Source organism: Scleropages formosus, chromosome 24 (assembly GCF_900964775.1).
Source record: "Scleropages formosus chromosome 24, fSclFor1.1, whole genome shotgun sequence".
In the NCBI taxonomy this organism is placed as follows: Eukaryota; Metazoa; Chordata; class Actinopteri; order Osteoglossiformes; family Osteoglossidae; genus Scleropages; species Scleropages formosus.
This window is the reverse complement of record NC_041829.1, coordinates 4,416,056-4,431,638: the sequence shown is the minus strand read 5'-3', so window position 1 is coordinate 4,431,638 and position 15,583 is coordinate 4,416,056.

The following is a 15,583-nucleotide window of genomic DNA, read 5'->3' as shown; positions in this document are numbered from 1 at the left end:
AATGTGTTCCATTTTCATTTGCTGGGTAAATAAACGAAGTCATCACAGCTGTGTGTGGGGGGGGGGGGGGGGGGGGGGGGACACACAACCCAAGAACTTGAAGATGTAGTCATGAGTAATTACAGCACCATGCTGTTGTACACTTAAGGTCAACATTCTGTGAGATTAGCCATCATCTCAACCTTAGCTTTTAACCTGAAACACAGAGGCCACCTGCAAAAGTTTATTTTGCACATTCCAGGATCATATCCTATCTTTCTGTGAGAGCAAATGATCGTGCTGCTCTGTATTTGACTGGTGCTCATGACTGACTTTGTTGACAAAAGAAACCAGGAGACCCTGGATCAGGAGCTTGTAACTGGGTGTTGGATCATATGAAGGTCTCTCAACTCCCCTCCCCGAGATAGAGCCTTGGTTAAGATTTTACCTAGCCTTGACTGCAACCCATGAGACAGCAGAGCAAAACAACCCCTCTAAGCCAGTGATCTCAGTAGAGAAAAGGGATCAAGGGCCACTGAATCATCGCACGGAGGATGCCAGAGGCATGCAGGTGAGTCTATGTCATTTACACACCATATGAATAAACACACACTGCACCAGCATGCATGGAGGAAATGCCCCTGGAATTGTGGCTGACTGTAAAACCTTACAAACCTTCAAATTACAATGTATTAATAACAAAAAACAACATGACTCATGTGCCAGGGGTTGAATTCAGCCATGATAGATTTTTTTCTTTTGATTTGGAGAGAAGACTTGCACTTTAAGAACAACAAATAAAAAGCGCTGAAGGAATGTCAAAATGAAAATACAAATGTTAATGTACATTGCGGGGGGCGCGGTGGCGCAGTGGGTTGGACCGGGTCCTGCTCTCCGGTGGGTCTGGGGTTTGAGTCCCACTTGGGGTGCCTTGCGACGGACTGGCGTCCCGTCCTGGGGTGTATCCCCTCCCCCTCCAGCCTTGTGCCGTATTATGCCCCGGCTCCCTGCAACCCCGTATGGGACAAGCGGTTCCGACGATGTGTAATGTACATTGCTTTATGTTGCCATTCTATTTCAATTAAAAGTAAGCTTTTAACCACATGGTAAGGAAGATACAGAACATTGCCACTCTCTGATTATTTTTTTTGGGTAGGAGTGATCTTGACGCTGGTAGAACATGCCAATTCCATACTGACTGAGCCAGATTCAAATACAACCCCAACACCAGGATCACCTGCTGTGCTGCCATGCAAAGGTCTCATTACAGTGATCTTAAAGGGTCACAAAAAGATAATTGCTGCTACATGGTCACACCTGTGAAAGCAAAAACTGTGTGGGTCAAAGAACCTCCGTAAACATAAAAGCTGGGGCTCCATTCATATCCTAGAGCTCTTGAGATTAGGGTTTAACTGAGCCCAGGTGCTCCTCTCAATACTGCAGCCTAAGGGTCAGTTTGACAGGTGGTAAATAAGAGGGGTGAGCGAGGTACACAGCGTAACTGGAAGACTAGGGCCCAGCCTTATTCACTCCCCCAAACACAGAGTATGACAGGAGTAGGGAAGTAGTTAGGCAACACACATCAACCAAGGACAGATACCCAAGAGCAGGACAGAAAGTTAGTCTATCAGCCTCCTTCAGAAGATGATCAAGCCTGCAGACAGGCCACACATGGATACCTGTGGCTTGAACATGGTAAGGGGTGATGACCCTGTTTGCAGGAGTGTGCCATCACAAAGGGAGGATACCACAGTTCAGTCACCATGGCACTTGGCTGCTCCTCTTGTCCTCTGTAGTTTAAGACAACCACTTTAGGTAGGATCTCCTCACATGGCTCCTGCCAGCTTCATTCATAAAAAAAAAAAAAAAAAAAAAAAAAAAAAAAAAAAAAAAAAAAAACTGATGCATCCCTTAAAATGAAGATGCTGAAGCCGCAGCCAAAACCACATCTCTGCTCACATAAGCCAATCTCCGGGAACATCCGCAGCGCCGAGCGAGACCGCCAGACGACATGAACAAATCTTTCCACGGGAGAAAAGGGAGCTGAAGCTCAAGGCGCTGCTGTGACGGCCTTAGTGGCAGAAGGGATGCATTGTGGGTATCACAATGGATTACATAATGACAGCAGAGTTAGGGCTTTTCTTTGGTTTAGCTATGGCTTCTGTTGTTCTGAGCCTGTGTTTACTTGTGATTGCTTGCGAGACTGAAAAGCGGCTTTGAGTCCCAGCGGGGAGCTGACAGCCATCCATGAAACAACTTGAAGACCAAAACTGAACTGACATACGAAGTCGTCCGATTACCACAACGCTCTCAGTGGGGGCTGTAACCTTGTCCACGCTTATATACAGCAGCCGGCGGCCTGAAGTACTCAACATAGCCACACGTAACCTAGTGGTCAACGATCACTGACCTATGAGCCAAGAACAACCATGCTCACCATCATGCTCCCTGGTGGATATTTCCAGGAGTTAACATTTCCAACTGATCAGAAGTTAATTGAGCAATATATAAATAATGGCTACCAAACCGCCGAAGCCTTAATATAAACAAATCTGGATAATGGGTCCTTCAGCTCCCCAGCCTTGGGTGGGTTCCCACAGAGAGGACTGAACATATCACAAACCAGGAGACTGGCTCATGGGGCACAAAGGGGTGAGACGCCTGAGCTGCTGTTATGACAACTGAAACAGCAGCAGGGATGTGTCGGGAAGACGGACACGGCAGTAACTGAATTTCCCATAGAGAGTTCAGACTGATTTAAACCTTTGTACACAAACATTTAATTTCTAAATGTCTACAAGTATAGAATGAAAACCAACGCACATGGTAAAATCTATGACCTGGACTACTCTGAGTGTCTAAACACACAAACAAACACGGGGGTGGCTTGGTGAGCAAACAGCTGAAGAGGAATTTATAACCAAACTGATTGTGACAGCAAAGTTAACCAACAAAATGTTGCCAGATCGCTCTCCAGGAGCAGATGAGATGCAAAGCAGCAGTATTTATCTCTGTGTTCTGTCTGTATCCTCCACAAAGCATCTGGTCCCACAAGTCAGACATGAGGGGGGTCATCTTGAGCAGGGCCACGGGCCTGTTCTATCCTTCCAAAAAACCCCCTCAAAGTGGTGACCAATGAAACGGATTGACCAGTGCACCCTTGTGGGGGGAGCCGTCTTTCCACTTCCTCTAAAAACCACAGTTTATAATAACCGTTAACCAAGGATGGAAGGAGTATTAGCAGGATTGGGAATGAGTTGATAAGCTCCTACACCAAAGACACATGCACCTGGGGGATAGGGGTGAGGCCCATTGCTGTGACAAGAGTGCAGAAGAAACACTGACAGATCTGCTGGAAGCCCATATTAATCATGTGACAAAGTTCTCAGTGATGCCACTCAACACACTAAAGCCAAATGAGTATTTAAAGAACATATTATAGAAGCATATTAATCCTGCAGAATAATTAATACTTCGTTATCCGCAGACAATTATTCACTACATCCCTTTCACTTCCTATGCAACACTTAGTCACAGCCTTCAAACCATCAATGTGTTTAATTCAAAAATTATTCAATGTTAGGACCATTAAAATGTGGCAGTCCTTAGACCTGCTGTCTTTGCACCCAAAGGTCACAGATTTGAACCTCACCTCCCACTGCAGTACCCTTTAGCAAGGTACTTACCCTAAATGGCTCCAGTAAAATTACCCATCTGTATAAAATGAGTAAATAGTTGAAAGTATGTTAAGACTAAGAGAAAAGGGTTAGTAAAATCAATAAATGTCAATGTCAATCAAAACGGTTTGAAAGTATTACAATTATTGTGATGCCTTCATTAGCCCAGTGAAAATGTTCTTACTAAAAACACAGTACAATTAGAACGTAATTTCTCAATCACATAACCGTAACCAGTGTGGGATGCAACGGAAATGGTTCATGTTCACCATCTAGAATGTGTCACCCTACAGCAAACGCTGCTCCAGACACCAAACCTTCTCCACCCATTCACATCTCCACAGAGTCAACTGCTGATAATAGTTGCTTTGTTCAGTTTAACTGCTGGCTCTCCCCCGACGTAATTACACATGTCTGTAGTGATGGTAATAGATGGCCCTGCTGAGTAATAGAAGGGTAATAATTAGGAGCAACCTGAAGAAGCTACACAGCACATGCTTTGGGACAGCGCTGATTTACAGTGAAAGCCACACAGACACACAGACAGTAGATAATGTACAGCTCACTTAAGAAGTTTGCCCAGTTTTTAAACATGGTCCGGACGTCTTCTCGCCGACGGAGCAGGAGACACGCGGTGAAGCCAACTTGCGCAACTAACATCCCAAACCCAAGACAGCCTGAGGCCTGAACTACTGAAAAGGAGCAGAGTGTGAGGAAAACACAGTAACCTTGTTTCCAACAAGGCATGGGCGGTTTCAAAGGGAGGTATGTGCCCTCGAAGTGCCCTGTGGCTATGCAGCGAACCAGTGAGACCGGGTGCCAGTCAATGCACTGATTATGAGCTGGGCTATCGCTTCCTGGACCCTGGCCAAGGACACCAATTTTGAGAAATGAGCAAGAGAAACATGCGGGTTTCTTCCGTACAATCGCAAGGTGGAGAAGCCAGAGCTTGTGAGAGGATGCAGAGACTACTGCTTTCCGCAACACATACGGAGCGCCGCTTCCACACCGTGTTCTTTATTAGTAATTTAACTGAAACTTTTCTCCAAAATGCATGACAGAGTTGACCTACTTACAATGGTTTACCCACTTATACAGCTGGGTTGTTTTTAATAGAACAACTTACGGTAAGTACCTTGATCAAGGGCATTACAGCAGGACTGGGATTTGAACTTGGATCCTTGAAGTTTGAGCTCTAACCACTACACCACCTGCTGCCCTAAATGGTGGGCTACCAGTGCTATTATGTTCCAGCAGTGCGACATTTGCCAAAATTACTGCAGGACTGGATTGATGATATTTTCACTACGTCATCTACAGAAGACACTTTCTCTGCCATCAAAACTTTTTTCCCATTAGTTTTCAACTGTTTTTGAACATTATAGAAAGTGATTGATGAACAGAATAAATCACACTAGATACAACAATTGTGAAACTGACATTACAAATAATGCCCTTAGCACTAAACACATGAACTAATTCGCATAAAACTTAGAGCATGAGTAAAATGCTGTAGGGCTCATCAAGTAGCCGAAACCAGTCGGCTTCAGCAGAAACCGACAGACCACATTCATTTCATACTCTGCGGGAACCTGGGATGGGGCACCCAAGCAAGAAGCGTGACAGAACAGATCTGTCTTACGAAAACCACGCCGTCAGTCCGTGTAGTTAACAGGAAGAAGTCTGGTACAAACCCTGGGGACCTCTGTGTGACACCGTGTGACACCAGCAGGGACGGATGGACAGTCTCCTTCACAAGGCCCAGCATGTTTTATGAAGAAACATGCTGGTTTTACTGCACAGAGATTGCAACAAATTCATATTTGACCCGGCAAGTAGGTCAGCTTGTCCCAAGTACCTACCTCAAGATTTAACAAGGTGCCAGAGTACATCGCTCTACTGGTGAAATCTCCATAAACAATGCTGACCTCGGACAGCGGCAAGGGCAACATGATGAAAGCCCGAAAGCAGCAGACTGCGGCCAATTAAATATAGTTATCCCCCCAATAACGGGTCCTAATTTGTAAAATGACAAACATTGAAGGGGGGAAAAGGGAGATAATGAAATTACTTATTCCATTATTTCTTATGGGGGGGAGGGGGGGGCGGGGTGCCAATTCATTAGAAACCAACCCCACTTCACCCAAAATTAACCCCAAGTCGTTCTTAATAAAGAAAAGTTGCGTGGCACTTTAAAATAGAACAATGTATGAAGCAAATTAAAAAGTAATTTCATTAAATAAGCCGACCGTGATCACGTGTGCAGACTGGCTTGAAAACAACAAACGCTGCAGTATTCCATGTTTAAAAAAAAGTTCTTGGGAAAATTAAAACATAATGGAGAGTACAAAACACAAACGGGAACAAACAAGCGAGACCCCAGAGTGCCAGAATGGAACTGAAAGTGTGCGTATACAGTTCCCACAATGCAGTGCTTCCTCAGTCTCTCACAGACCTGCCAAGTTCAGTTTTCAAACTTGGTCTTCATCTATTGCTCTGGGCCAAATGTGGCACAGCTAGACTGAATGTGACAAGATAATTGAAAATTCTGATCACCGAAAAGTGGTATTAATCACAAACCGGGTGTGTGGGGGGGGGGTAAGAGTTGAGCCCAGTTCATTCTGGGAAGTGTCATGAGACTGCTGCATATACTGGATCTATTGAAGCAAAAAAATAAAAAAAAAATAAAAATTCCCTGTTCATTTAAAGAAATCCTCAGATTTTGCACATTCATAAGTCATGGAGGCCTAAGTACAATATTGAAACCATGGAAGGAAAGCTGCTAAGAGTTGAAACACCAGTTCAAAAACTTTTAGAGCAGTCAGGAGCTTCATAGGCAGAGTTCTGAGTGTTAGTATTAGTAACAAACAATCACTAGAAATCAAAGTCATTACACTTGGATAAGACTCCCAAATTAGATTACCACCACTGATCATTTTTGCCAAAAGCACTGCTCATATTAAAAACTATGCAGTAGCATCACCTGCAATTAACAAGCCCTCCTAAAGAAGCAGCGCTGAAGGTCAAGCCTAAAGTTGCTAAAGCGTTTTAATTAACCTGCCTCCGAAATGCGTTAATACAACACATGAAGATGTGCCCCAGAGGCTCCAACATGAATTTTGTCTTTACAACACCAAGCATCATTGACCTTAAGGGGATTAAAGTGATAGAAGGAAATTCACACACACACACACACACACACACATTTTCAGAACCGCTTGTCCCTTACGGGGTCACGGGGAACCGGAGCCTACCCGGCAACACAGGGCGTAAGGCCGGAGGGGGAAGGGGACACACCCAGGACGGGACGCCAGTCCGCCACAAGGCACCCCAAGCGGGACTTGAACCCCAGACCCACCGGAGAGCAGGACTACAGTCCAACCCACTGCGCCACCGCACCCCCAGAAGGAAATTCAGACCTGACAAATTGGGGGAGAAAAAAAAAAAAAAAAAAAATCAAGTGAAAACACTGATCTTATTGCACTTTTCTAAAAAGGCCACTGCACACACATGCTATAGCCCAGTACAGATGAGCAAAAGTAGATGAGGATGAAATATGAAGACACTATTGAACCAGACTGAGTTTCCATTGTGTACTGGCTTCTCCTTCATGATCACATGCATTACCCAGAACCACCAACGGGTGGCATCAACTGGTCTGTGAAAACTGAATAGAAGTCCTCTTTAAATAGCACCGGGAGCCCTTGTGAGAATTCTAATCCTGATGGATCCGGCCCAGGAAGCAATAACGCACTTCAAATATTAGCTCTTAATCATGTAAACCATTTCTGGGCGGAGAATCACACATGGTCTCCCGGAAGGCCTGCAGCTCAAAACTACCGGATGAAAACTTGCGCCTAATTTTCAATGGGGAGGAAACGAAGGCTCTCCAGTCTGATTAGGGCATCAGTGGTCTGTTAATGAAATAAAAGGGTGTTGGGGGTAAGGGAGCAGCAGGCATCGTGCTACATTCCCCGTGGCTGCTGAACTATCTTCTCGGCCTTGGTCCACTTATTCTTGCTCTTGCTTCTTCAAACCATGCAACCATACGCTTTGCGAGGGAGTCTTTCAACAATCAGGCAGGAAGATGTGGGATGTGGGAGTATCTGATGGATGTAGGAATTCCTCCGTTTCAGTATTTCATCCTGAAAACAACGTAACTGAGCAGTGGAGAGGCCCACCTGTGAATGTGTCTCTGTTGACGGACTTATGGAGAAGACATCAAGTACCCATAGACCTTTGATTTGGAAGCAGCATGTACGGAAAAGGAACTATTCTTAACCTTAGGTTTAAAAAATGACCGAGGATTTACCACAGCACACCATTTTTTGACACATCATCTCAAAACAGCCTCCAGCAGAAACTCAAATACACTGGGTCTTCAGCTTACGAACACAATCGGGACCAGAAGTCTGTTCAAAACTCAGTTCAATATCCAACCACAATGTTGCAATCAACAAAACTATAATACAGTCTTCACTATGTTCACAAAATAAATCCCATTTAAAAAAACAAAACAAAAAAAAACAACAGGTGAAGCTATAAATTAAAACTTGCTGCAAAAATTAATTAAATTTCATCAACTGTTTGTCCAATGTAGGGTTGTGATGGTCCAGAGACTATCCTGGAAACACGGGGCCAAAGGCTGGGTTTATCATCTTTTATTGACTTGGAAAATTAAATTACTTCTAAATTAAAAATGCATCATCTCCAGAACTTCCTGTCCGAAACCAACCAATCCATCTCATGAACATGCGCAACATCCGTCAGCGTCAGTTTTGGTTTTTTCCCGGTGGGTATTTTCTATAAATATTCAAGAAACAGTATACTAATAAATACACTGGAACATAACATTAACTGAGCTACAATAAAACGAATTCAACCGATGATAAATGATAAAAATGTTCTCCACAGATAAATTGAGCGCTGATTCATCTCGTATAGACGTGCAACGTTAGTCTTCATAAAAATCCTGCCCGTTTCATACTCAGTGCTTTTTACGGCCAACTAATGTTGACTCGTTGAAAAGCAAGACGTTAGCTCAACGGCAAAACTTTGTTTGAAAATGAAAAAGTGTATATTTAAATATGCCTAATAGTAGGATCCAGTGTATTCAATATTCACACAACATAGCTTCCGGTCATGGGCTTACATGCACAGACACACACACTTCTGGCCAACACTGCACTCTTAGCAAGTTAATGTCCTTGACTTCTTTCAAGAGAACATATGGATTACATAATGCAGTGATTTGCAGTGAAGGTAGAGTCGTCATAACCCGCATATAAAATTCATTCGGTCTCTCAGTTACCCTGGTCAACACAGCCGCAGTGAAGGCCTACCATGAGATGGTTGCAACCGAAGGCAACATCTGTGACCTGACGAAGATCAAGCACCGAGAAGCTACATTTTCCATCGTGAGCCGTGGTGATGAAGTGCTTTTGAGTTGTGAGCACTGTTTCCACATAAAGCAGCTTGTGTTGGGAAAGTGTCATGTAAAGATACTGGAGAGATGTTTGCCAGAGACTTTTCCCATCAGGTTGAGGGGGGTTAAAAGAAAAAACCTGCACATGTAATTTAACAATACAAATCTTAGTAACTGGGCAACTTATTTCAAGTTATTCTTCACTCTACTCTATATGATGGCCAGTGTCATTTGATCCTATAATGACCAACACGTATAGAAATTATTTAATACTCCGGTCTATGACCATCTTTTCACGGTACTCCTCTGCTGTGACGTTGTCAGCTTGCACAGATGGATTTTTATTCAAAATTTAAACTTAACCAGACATTCGTGAAACATTGCTGTGATTCTCAAAGATTGCAGAAATTCTCATTTACGGGGAATGCGGTAAATAGCAGGGGAGGGGAGGGAGGGGGACCTGATCCTGTTCCTCATTCATTACTGTGTCCTTCACCAGGAAACCTCAAACAGGGCTACACTTAACATATTTCCTCCGTTTTTACAGCATGGTAATTACTTAGGCGAGGAAGTTCTGAAATTCAAAGCCTGGCCCTGGGAGGCCATAGCGGTGGACCAGGGTTCCGTCTCAAGGCCGACGCCACCACTAGTGGGTTTAAATGCATTCCCACCTCCCATAAACCCCCGAGCCCCTTCAGCACCGGCGGGTGACGCGATGCGCGAGAGCCTTGCTTTTCTGCTTTGCGACTGCTCCTTACCATCCGACCGCGGCGGGAGGGTGACAGACGGCCACTCAGCGTGGCGCCTCGCAGATCAGCTGGTGGCCTTCGACGCAATCTGGGATCCCGACCATCAGTCCAACAAGAAGAGCTCTCCGAGAGCCAGGCGGGTGGGCACCTGCCCAACCAGCGAACATCAAAGCCTTTTCGTTCATAAGGACACCATCCTTCCCTTGATTCGTCATGTTCACTTCGCGCACAATGATATCATGTTAGACAAGCAAAAAACGTTACTCAATATATAAAATATACAAACAAACACATATTTAGTAAGTGGCTTAACTGTTAGCGCAACAGCCTAGAGGCTCCCAGGTTTGAATCCCACCTACTGTTGTAATACCCTAGATCACGGTACTCTCTCTGAATTGATACCGTTAACTTCTTCAGCTGCAACTAAATAAATAAATGTAAAGAAAGCAGCATAAAAGATTTCCATCCCAGGCCAAGTGACCCACTGAAGTGAAAGTGGTAGAGCAGGAGGAGATGTCTGGTATTAAATGGAGCCGCTAAGCAAGAGGTGGGTCGCCATGAAAAGATTAATGAAGTCAGTAGCATCTAATATCTCCAAAGAGAACCGCTTTATGAATAAGATATAGATTTCACAGCGGCCTAAAGGAGAAAATACTGCATTTCACATCCAGCGTGCAGCACTCAAACTAAATGCCGGGAGTTTACCTTGGCTTGCAAGTTCATATGGCATTCTGCTCGCTCCAGTAAATCTCATAATGGCAATATAATTCAGAGGAGACCACTTCTTAATGAGATGGTGGTACCGAAAGAAAGCGCTTGCATATTTTCCTCACATTGGGGTAAGTTAGCCTGCAACTAAAGGGAGCAATGGGGAGGTGGGATGAGGGTAAAGGGGAAACTTGAGAGCGTGAAATTAGTGACCCCTACTGGACGGGGCTGGTAAACACCGGACACATTTATTTTACACCAGTTCAATCCTGAGCTCAGTTATCCCCAGTCCAGTGTTGAAGTCTGTAAAATATTCATTTTCTGTTCATTTCACCATTATAAAATATATATTCTCGTATGTCAAAGTGAGGAGTGCTGTGCCACAGGATATTTCAAAGCTGGAGGGAAAAAGGGAAATGAGATTTTATCACTGCCACATTCTCATTAACTGCTTGTCCTGGGCAGGGTCATGGAGGTCCAGAGCCTATCCTGGAATTGCAGAGCTAGATTTCTATGAAAGAATATTGGGTACAGCAGGAATCGTGCTCAGGCTTAACTGATTACAGTTGCCACCACGTCCCTGCGTGCAATTGGGTTGCCACTACTTTAGAGGATTAGATTTTCCTTAGACACATCAGTAAAGAAAATACACACTATGGAAAACCACTATACAAGCTTATGAAATTGTAAGACGACAAAAATCTTAAGTACGACATTTTTGCCGTTAGTAGTTTTACTTCTACAACAGATAATTTCCCCCCCATTAACTGCCATGTTTTTCCACTCTGCAAAGTAAAAAATATTACCTACTGTACATTCGGAACTTCCCATCACACCGACAGTCAACTCTCAGCCGCCAGTTAGGTTACTGCAATAGCACAGCTGGAATAGTAACTTCAATATTATTTTAACTTTGGCTTAGATACTTTTCTCCAAAGCAACTTACAAGGTTGTACTTCTGACAGTGTTTTATGCATTTATGTAGGGTAATTTTTACTCTAACAATACAGCAGAAGTACCTTGATCAAGGCTCTTACAGCAAGCATCTTACCTCTAACAATGTAGTGTTAACATTTTGCAGAGTGAAAGTCATCTTGTTAACCTTATGCCTTTGTTTCATAAACACCCATAAGCCAAATTACTGAAGTGTGTCTGTGCAGCGTGTACCTGTCTCACACCCTACGCTTTCTAGACAAACTATGGCACATTGAATATGACAAGTGGTTACTGACAATCAATCAGGTATCATGTATACAAATACAATTTATTGTGGTATCTTGTATTCTAAGTAAAATTTTCCCCATCCAGGAACCTCTCTTCCATAAAGAATAATTTGAACATCCAATCAAAAGGAATTTGTCTAGCGAGGTCATTTTACCCCTTTGGTGTGGAATGAGTACTTCCTTAAGGATAAACCATGCATGGTTAAAGCTGTAACTTGAAGGTTTTGGCTTCAGGTCTCAGCCCCATCACAACTGTATTGTGACTTGACAATAACCACTTACCTTGAGTTTCTCCTGGAAAAATAAGTTAGCTGTGTAACTGATTCATTTCACCAAAAATAAATAATCTGTTTAATACATGTTTCCTGCATGAAGCCAGGATCTTCTGAAATAACCTTCTGACTGTTTACTGAACACATTCCCATTATCTTTTTTTTTTTTTTAAAATTTGGAGGCAACAGGTAGCACAGTAGTTCAATCCGTTACCCTAGAAGCTGAAGGATGCTTCTTCAAATCCCACTCCTGCTACAGTACCCTTGATCACAAGCGTACAGTGTACATTACCCTGTACTGATACAGTAAGAATTCCCTGCTGCCTAACCAAGTGCAGACCGTTGTATAAAACATTTACGGATAATTGTGTCAGCTAAATTTTATAACTTGCTGATAGTCTTAAGCCAAAATACAATTAGGCAAAATGCAGACATGATACAGCTTGGTCACACCTGGCTTTTTTTTTTTTTAAATTTGGAGAACAATTTCATGGATCACAGGGCTATGTTATTATTTCACACATTCATTTTGACCAAAGAACTGAATTAATATGCACGAGACTACGTTTTACTGTTCTGTACCTGTGCTGTAATTTGCACTCCATGTATGGAGCTCCTCCAGGGTGAACACGCACAGTAACCAAGCTGCCAGTAGCATCTGCAGCATCTCGTTCAGTGTTTTGCTGCTTAATACACACAGGTCATTTAGGAATTTCTACACACGCAGGCTCTAAATTTCCCAGTCGGCAAAGACAACCCATCAAGCACCTTGCTGCCGTTCTTCGGCCAGGTCAAAAGAAACCCAAAAAAAGGCTTAAGTGGGGAGGGGGGGGAGAGGGTTGTGGATGTATGCAGAGCCAAACAGACTTGAAACATTCATGCGAAATGACCTCAGCACCAATTACAATCTGCTAAATCATTCATGGAACAGGAGGCCGGAACAGGATCCTTCACCTCTGCGGTGTTTAACAACATCTGATTTTAAGCATGTGCTGCACATGTTTTACCCAGTTACAGTGGGAGGTACAGTTAACAGACCACAGCTAAACAGGAGGACGTTTACAAGAAATCTTTTATAAACCATTTTCAAAAGAATCACAATATGTGAAGGGGGGGGAAAAAAAAAAAAAAGGCAATTTCAACATTTATGAATGTTTACAATGTCCTCGAACACAAATTACATATGAAGGTGTTATGAAGCTATTGCATAGACACACACATGTATGCAAGATAACAGACTATTAATCCGTGGCTGAAGACATACAGAACGTGAGAAAATTTCACAATTATGACGTGTGAAGCGTACACAGACGTGATGCATGGCGTTATAGCTTTGCAAACAGCCTTTATTCAAAGCAGTCACTGAAACGCTGGTATTCAATGGTGAAAAAAAGGTGCCAAATCCTTCCTCACATCACTGTCCCTGAGGGTTGATTCAGAAATTATATTGCAACAATGATGTATTAAGGTAGAAGAAATGCAGCGGAGAGTATAAAAGTGTTAGATACAAGGTGGGAGACTGGAAATACTCATGTCTCATATTCTGAGAATTGCATAGCAATAACAGCACGGTTTTACAGTACATCTGCCTTTTATGGTTCACCATTAATAACTCTTTACTCTCGCACAGCAGCCACAAATCCAAGCCCCGAGTTCTAAGTGTGGTGTAGGCGCACTGCACATTTCAGAGCTGGGGTTATTTTACGACAAAAATAAATCACAAACCGCTATGGGCTCCAGCATGTATGAATGAGGACCTCCCTAGTTGGTGAGGCTGTCGGGCTTCCAGTTGTCTTTGTGTGTCATATCCACTGTCTCTCTCACACACACACACACACACACACACACACACACACACACACTATCTGAATCCACTTGTCCCCAACAGGGTCCTAACAAGTCAGAGCCTAACCCGGCAACACAGGGCGCAAGGCTGGAGGGGGAGGGGACACACCCAGGATGGGACGCCAGTCCGTCACAAGGCACCCCAAGCGGGACTCGAACCCCAGACCCACTGGAGCGCAGGACCCAGCCGAACCCTCTGCGCCACCATGTCCCCCATCCATGTAACCATATCCTTCTAAAAAAATTCAGAGACCAAAAACTATGCAAGATTAACAAAAATAAACCATTTCACACAACCAGCAGGTAGCATAGCGGTTAGAACAGGCACTTTCGAAGTAGACAGGTTTGAATCCATAAACCTGCTGTGGTACCCTTAACCAAGGTACTTGCCATGAATTGCTCTACTAAAAATTACCCATCCATTTAAACAGGCATATTAGTGTAAGCAACTGTAATAAGTATCTTAAATGTTCTAAGTCGACTTGAACATCAGCTAAAATTATAAATCTGAAATGAAGGCACATTTAACCATGCTAGAAGTATACTTTGTTCCATAAAGAAAAACATAAGAGTGGGTAAACCCGATATGCTCAAAAACTTAATGCATGTTTCAATCCCCATGAAGATGTTGTTGAAATCCTAACGCCCATAGCTTAATAAATCGTTCCGCATGGGAGCGCAAGTGGATGCACATGAACGTCGTCTAACATTCATCCATGCTGCCATCGTTCCTGGCAGCGAACGGCATTAAGGGTTTTGTTCAGATTTGTGATGATTCACGGAGACGTCATGCTTAAAATCAAATATTTAAAACGCATGCCAGTTCATTTCGCTGAGCTACCTCAGACTCAACAACGAGACTGCAAAGTTAAGGTGATTTTAAAAAACACAAAGTGCATGCTTGCTGGAAGATCAAGACAAGGGATGATCAAGACATTGATTTTTCTTTTTTAAAAGGTAGGTCAACAGCAGGTCACTCGAGCACTTCCGACTGTGCCTGATGACATGCGATAAGGGAGGGATTGTTTGATGGCTAACAGGAGAACAGCAGGCTTACTGGGGGACCAACTGATAAGCAGCACACGTTCAGCTACCAGTTTATACTCTGAAGAAGCGGTACCACTCGAGCAGAGTTGCGTGACACAGATCACGGCTGATTTTGACTAGAAGCCACACGGGCTTGCAGGTAGCAAAGTGGTCAAAGCTGCTGACCCAGGTTTGAATCGCACCTCCTCTTGTAGTACCCTTGAGAAGGTAATAATCCTGAACTAGGGCAGTAACAAATAATCCCAGCTGTATAAAAGCCTAAATTATTCTAAAGAGGTTTGACATTTTAAGGTGCTTTGGAGAAAAGCTAAACATAGCTGAAATTCACAGGACTGGACTCGTATGTTCTAAGAATGTGGAACAAAACCAGTGTTGGTTCATCCACATCACAGCTGTGTTACAGGATGAAGCCATGAGATGGTATGGCATTTTTTAGACCACTACCCAGTGACAGCACAGGAGCCACTGCTCCAGTAAAACTGGATCGATGGGAGCAACAACCTTGACCTGGGGCAATGAATTAGGACTTCCATAGACTGCAGTTTAGTCTTTACAGTTGTATTTATGGGTTGGCAGCTACTGGTACTTGGACCCCCAGAGGTTTATTTTCTTCCTTTGGCTGTGATTAGGAGTTTTTTTTTTTTTTGGTCTTTTTTCT